The sequence below is a fragment of the Ylistrum balloti genome, unplaced genomic scaffold (genome assembly GCF_031769215.1).
Source record: "Ylistrum balloti isolate Yb309-2 unplaced genomic scaffold, AGI_CSIRO_Ybal_v1 Utg369972, whole genome shotgun sequence".
In the NCBI taxonomy this organism is placed as follows: Eukaryota; Metazoa; Mollusca; class Bivalvia; order Pectinida; family Pectinidae; genus Ylistrum; species Ylistrum balloti.
In genome coordinates this window covers 1,899,778-1,907,774 of record NW_026782064.1, presented here as the reverse complement: position 1 = coordinate 1,907,774, position 7,997 = coordinate 1,899,778, and positions in this window count along the sequence as shown.

Genomic DNA, 7,997 nt, shown 5'->3' with positions numbered 1-7,997 from the left:
ATGAATATAAATAAACAGGTGTATATAAGTATCACAGACAATCATGTATCTCTCTCCTGTTACTTTCACTGACTACCTGAGCAGTATCCATACATCCTGGCCAGATCAGAAAGATTTCTTCAATGAAACCAATGTGCCAGCCATTTTCAATAAAACACCAAAATTACAAAAACTTTGTGAACTTTGATCGATTGCACTTTTCCTATACACTGTATATTATACAGATTTAATTGAGTCACATTCAGTGTGGTTTTCTAATAAGCTTATTGCAGCATAAGGACAGTAAATCACAAAAAAATACGTTCTAGAATTCACTTATCCAATGTCAGAATAAAATCTACCAAATTAAAATCCAGTGATTGTTTGTATTCCATAGTATGTCATGGTGCTGGCATACATACACAAAGTCTGTAAGACTAGAAAAAATGATACATCAGGCCAAAACATTTCTGCCCTGTATTTCTTATATATTACATCAACATAATTAGGTTACATGTACATATCATGAAATGGCCTCCTATGCTTTAGGCACTGGGTCTTGGCATGAATTCCCATTCCTAGGCCATTTATATATAAGGACCAATGGTCAAGAATTCTTGCCAAGACCTTGTGGCTTTATATATGAATAAATACAATGTAGTATCTTCCAGTAAGGATGTAATTTGGAGGAACAGAAGAGTCAGGGTTAAATGAATTTGACTGCAGCGTAAAAAGGTACCACTGATACATATGGTCTGAAGCAAAGGCCCAAGCAGTAAGACTTACAATCTTTCTGTGTTAGAATGCCCAGAAGCAGAGGATTTCTTCAAGAATATTTAGTAAGACAAATCACTACTAATTATAAATAAAGAATGATATACAAAACACCAATTTACATATAACAACTATATCGGGACCACTATTCTATCCATCAAAGGGAGGTAAGGTCATCAATACTGCAACCAATCCATACCAAACTTCATTTTTTAATGTTGGTATGTAATTCAGAATAAGTGAAATCATTCTCAAAGTTTAGAATTAAATTACACTTTCAGAATTATGCAGTTAAGTACAACACAAGCAATTTCACCAAATCTGCAGTGTCTATTTCGTGATTACAACATCATCCATGAAATTACGCCATTCATTATCACAATAGGTCTTGTATACATTTAGGATTATGCTTGCCTAACCTCTTGACTAACCTCTGATTTTTCCTAGAGTAACAGTCTGATGTCCTCCTCCCCTGTAGACTGACAGTCTCCCCTCCCCCTATAAATCTGACCATGTATATTTCTGTAGCTCGACAGTCTTCGGTACTCCCCTCAATCTATAAGTCTGACCGTGTATATTTCTGTAGATTGACAGTCTTCGGTACTCCCCTCCCCCTATAAATCTGAACGTGTATATTTCTGTAGATCGACAGACTTCGGTAATCCTCATCCTCAATAAAAATGACTGAACACATATGTATATGTAGACTGAAAGTCTCAGATAAGCCTCACCCCCAAGGGGAACCAAGGGGAGACTGTACAGGAAGTTTGATAATGTACAATCTGTTACTTATATGTGTTACAGATAAATGTATTCCAATCTAGGGCATCATGTCACAGACAATAGAAGGGGATACGTCTAACACAGACAAAACAGTTAAAGTAAGGAATTACATCTAACACAGACAAAACAGTTAATGTAAGGGGTTACATCTAACACAGACAAAACAAATAATGTAAGGAATTACATCTAACACAGACAATACAAATAATGTAAGGGGTTACATCTAACACAGACAAAACAAATAATGTAAGGGGTTACATCTAACACAGACAAAACAAATAATGCAAGGAATTACATCTAACACAGACAAAACAAGGGGTTACATCTAACACAGACAAAACAAATAATGTAAGGGGTTACATCTAACACAGACAAAACAAGGGGTTACATCTAACACAGACAATACAAATAATGTAAGGGGTTACATCTAACACAGACAAAACAAATAATGTAAGGGGTTACATCTAACACAGACAAAACAGTTAAAGTAAGGAATTACATCTAACACAGACAAAACAGTTAATGTAAGGAGTTACATCTAACACAGACAAAACAAATAATGTAAGGAATTACATCTAACACAGACAATACAAATAATGTAAGGGGTTACATCTAACACAGACAAAACAAATAATGTAAGGGGTTACATCTAACACAGACAAAACAAATAATGTAAGGGGTTACATCTAACACAGACAAAACAAATAATGTAAGGGGTTACATCTAACACAGACAAAACAAGGGGTTACATCTAACACAGACAATACAAATAATGTAAGGGGTTACATCTAACACAGACAAAACAAATAATGTAAGGGGTTACATCTAACACAGACAATACAAATAATGTAAGGGGTTACATCTAACACAGACAAAACAAATAATGTAAGGGGTTACATCTAACACAGACAAAACAAATAATGTAAGGAATTACATCTAACACAGACAATACAAATAATGTAAGGGGTTACATCTAAAGTTTTTTTTCTTCAAAACAAATAATGTAAGGGGTTACATCTAACACAGACAAAACAAATAATGTAAGGGGTTACATCTAACACAGACAAAACAAATAATGTAAGGGGTTACATCTAACACAGACAAAACAAGGGGTTACATCTAACACAGACAATACAAATAATGTAAGGGGTTACATCTAACACAGACAAAACAAATAATGTAAGGGGTTACATCTAACACAGACAAAACAAATAATGTAAGGGGTTACATCTAACACAGACAAAACAAATAATGTAAGGGGTTACATCTAACACAGACAAAACAAATAATGTAAGGGGTTACAAAACACAGACAAAACAAATAATGTAAGGGGTTACATCTAACACAGACAAAACAAATAATGTAAGGGGTTACATCTAACACAGACAAAACAAATAATGTAAGGGGTTACATCTAGACAAAACAAATAATGTAAGGGGTTACATCTAACACAGACAAAACAGTTAAAGTAAGGAATACATCTAACACAGGGGTTACATCTAACACAGACAAAACAAATAATGTAAGGAATTACATCTAACACAGACAATACAAATAATGTAAGGGGTTACATCTAACACAGACAAAACAAATAATGTAAGGGGTTACATCTAACACAGACAAAACAAATAATGCAAGGAATTACATCTAACACAGACAAAACAAGGGGTTACATCTAACACAGACAAAACAAATAATGTAAGGGGTTACATCTAACACAGACAAAATAAGGGGTTACATCTAACACAGACAATACAAATAATGTAAGGGGTTACATCTAACACAGACAAAACAAATAATGTAAGGGGTTACATCTAACACAGACAAAACAGTTAAAGTAAGGAATTACATCTAACACAGACAAAACAGTTAATGTAAGGAGTTACATCTAACACAGACAAAACAAATAATGTAAGGAATTACATCTAACACAGACAATACAAATAATGTAAGGGGTTACATCTAACACAGACAAAACAAATAATGTAAGGGGTTACATCTAACACAGACAAAACAAATAATGTAAGGGGTTACATCTAACACAGACAAAACAAATAATGTAAGGGGTTACATCTAACACAGACAATACAAATAATAATGTAAGGGGTTACATCTAAAAAAGACAAAACAAATAATGTAAGGGCTTACATCTATCTCAGACATTACAAATAATGTAAGGGGTTACATCTAACACAGACAAAACAAATAATGTAAGGGGTTACATCTAACACAGACAAAACAAATAATGTAAGGAATTACATCTAACACAGACAATACAAATAATGTAAGGGGTTACATCTAACACAGACAAAACAAATAATGTAAGGGGTTACATCTAACACAGACAAAACAAATAATGTAAGGGGTTACATCTAACACAGACAAAACAAATAATGTAAGGGGTTACACACAGACAAAACAAGGGGTTAATGACAATACAGGGGGTTACATCTAACACAGACAAAACAAATAATGTAAGGGGTTACATCTAACACAGACAAAACAAATAATGTAAGGGGTTACATCTAACACAGACAAAACAAATAATGTAAGGGGTTACATCTAACACAGACAAAACAAATAATGTAAGGGGTTACATCTAACACAGACAAAACAAATAATGTTAGGTGTTACATCTAACACAGACAAAACAAATAATGTAAGGGGTTACATCTAACACAGACAAAACAAATAATGTAAGGGGTTACATCTAACACAGACAAAACAAATAATGTAAGGGGTTACATCTAACACAGACAAAACAGTTAATGTAAGGGGTTACATCTAACACAGACAATACAAATAATGTAAGGGGTTACATCTAACACAGACAATACAAATAATGTAAGGGGTTACATCTAACACAGACAAAACAAATAATGTAAGGGGTTACATCTAACACAGACAAAACAAATAATGTAAGGGGTTACATCTAACACAGACAAAACAAATAATGTAAGGGGTTACATCTAACACAGACAAAACAAGGGGTTACATCTAACACAGACAATACAAATAATGTAAGGGGTTACATCTAACACAGACAAAACAAATAATGTAAGGGGTTACATCTAACACAGACAAAACAAATAATGTAAGGAATTACATCTAACACAGACAATACAAATAATGTAAGGGGTTACATCTAACACAGACAAAACAAATAATGTAAGGGGTTACATCTAACACAGACAAAACAAATAATGTAAGGGGTTACATCTAACACAGACAAAACAAATAATGTAAGGGGTTACATCTAACACAGACAAAACAAATAATGTAAGGGGTTACATCTAACACAGACAAAACAAATAATGTAAGGGGTTACATCTAACACAGACAAAACAAATAATGTAAGGGGTTACATCTAACACAGACAAAACAAATAATGTAAGGGGTTACATCTAACACAGACAAAACAAATAATGTAAGGGGTTACATCTAACACAGACAAAACAAATAATGTAAGGGGTTACATCTAACACAGACAAAACAAATAATGTAAGGGGTTACATCTAACACAGACAAAACAAATAATGTAAGGGGTTACATCTAACACAGACAAAACAAATAATGTAAGGGGTTACATCTAACACAGACAAAACAAATAATGTAAGGGGTTACATCTAACACAGACAAAACAAATAATGTAAGGGGTTACATCTAACACAGACAAAACAAATAATGTAAGGGGTTACATCTAACACAGACAAAACAAATAATGTAAGGGGTTACATCTAACACAGACAAAACAAATAATGTAAGGGGTTACATCTAACACAGACAAAACAAATAATGTAAGGGGTTACATCTAACACAGACAAAACAAATAATGTAAGGGGTTACATCTAACACAGACAAAACAAATAATGTAAGGGGTTACATCTAACACAGACAAAACAAATAATGTAAGGGGTTACATCTAACACAGACAAAACAAATAATGTAAGGAATTACATCTAACACAGACAATACAAATAATGTAAGGGGTTACATCTAACACAGACAAAACAAATAATGTAAGGGGTTACATCTAACACAGACAAAACAAATAATGTAAGGGGTTACATCTAACACAGACAAAACAAATAATGTAAGGGGTTACATCTAACACAGACAAAACAAATAATGTAAGGGGTTACATCTAACACAGACAAAACAAATAATGTAAGGGGTTACATCTAACACAGACAAAACAAATAATGTAAGGGGTTACATCTAACACAGACAAAACAAATAATGTAAGGGGTTACATCTAACACAGACAAAACAAATAATGTAAGGGGTTACATCTAACACAGACAAAACAAGGGGTTACATCTCATACAATAGATAATTAAGATATCACAATTCACACAAAACAAATATTTTAAGGATTTCATCTAACATAACAGAAAAAACAAACCATTTAAGGAATTACATTTCACACCACAGATTGATAAAATGATACAGGGAATTATACTTCACACCACAGATTGATAAAATGATATAGGGAATTATACTTCACACCACAGATTGATAAAATGATACAGGGAATTATACTTCACACCACAGATTGATAAAATGATATAGGGAATTATACTTCACACCACAGATTGATAAAATGATACAGGGAATTATACTTCACACCACAGATTGATAAAATGATATAGGGAATTATACTTCACACCACAGATTGATAAAATGATATAGGGAATTATACTTCACACCACAGATTGATAAAATGATATAGGGAATTATACTTCACACCACAGATTGATAAAATGATATAGGGAATTACATTTCACACCACAGATTGATAAAATGATACAGGGAATTATACTTCACACCACAGATTGATAAAATGATATAGGGAATTATACTTCACACCACAGATTGATAAAATGATATAGGGAATTATACTTCACACCACAGATTGATAAAATGATATAGGGAATTATACTTCACACCACAGATTGATAAAATGATATAGGGAATTAAACTTCACACCACAGATTGATAAAATGATACAGGGAATTATACTTCACACCACAGATTGATAAAATGATATAGGGAATTATACTTCACACCACAGATTGATAAAATGATATAGGGAATTATACTTCACACCACAGATTGATAAAATGATATAGGGAATTAAACTTCACACCACAGATTGATAAAATGATATAGGGAATTATACTTCACACCACAGATTGATAAAATGATATAGGGAATTATACTTCACACCACAGATTGATAAAATGATATAGGGAATTATACTTCACACCACAGATTGATAAAATGATACAGGGAATTAAACTTCACACCACAGATTAATAAAATGATATAGGGAATTATACTTCACACCACAGATTGATAAAATGATATAGGGAATTATACTTCACACCACAGATTGATAAAATGATATAGGGAATTATACTTCACACAACAGAAAAAAAACAAATGTTGTAAGAAATTACATCGTGCGCATGGCAGATAAAACAAAAAAATGTTAACAATTCATTTCATATCTTAAAAAAAGAATGATCCCATGAAATAGTGAATTCTGGAACCATAGTAATAGGTGTGTAAGTCACATACAGAAACTAACATCAATTAGGCATGTTAAACAGATTTAATCTATACAGTTTAATAAACATTACACCTACTGTGACAACAGTACAACAAACATTCCACTTTCTAGAACTACAGGAACATTACATGTTCCTTCAGTAACAGAAGCATTAGAAGATGATAAAATAGCTGTACATTCTATCTTAAATGTCAATTTAGCTCTTTACTTTGTTAAGTACTACACGTTCCTATATACAACTATTCATAATTCTTCATGTGTCACACAGATAGAAAAAGATGGCAGTACTGTAAGACAGTGGCAATCATTTTGTTGTATCTGAATACATTACATGTCTTCACACCATTTACGATACCATAAATTCATAACAATATATTACATTAGAAATGTCATCATATACAACAGATTTTACAAGCCATTTTTTATGTAGAGAAGTTATATACAACATTATCATAATACACTTTCTCACTTCTCTGTGAAACAAACCTACACCATGTGAAGACGTAGTCTGTCTTTTGGCATCAGACATAATATGATAAAATTTAATATTAAGGGAAAAATTGAACCAAGCAATCAACACCAATACAATGAGAGACAAACCTGACAATACAATACAGCATTACACAAATACGTACAGAGAAACATAACTTTGATCAAATATTAACATGTATTTAGTCTTACTGCAGTAACAAACAAAACTTCAATTCCTTAATCTAGGAATGATATCCCATGAAACTTAACATAAAACCTTCTTGGATTAAAGATTTGTAAAACATTGGATCTAAAGGTCATGTACAGACTGTCCAGCTTATAGTGACCAAACAAACAAGAGAGTGGTGTTAACCACAGGATTATGGTTAGGAATACAGTGTCCTCAACCTCTTGT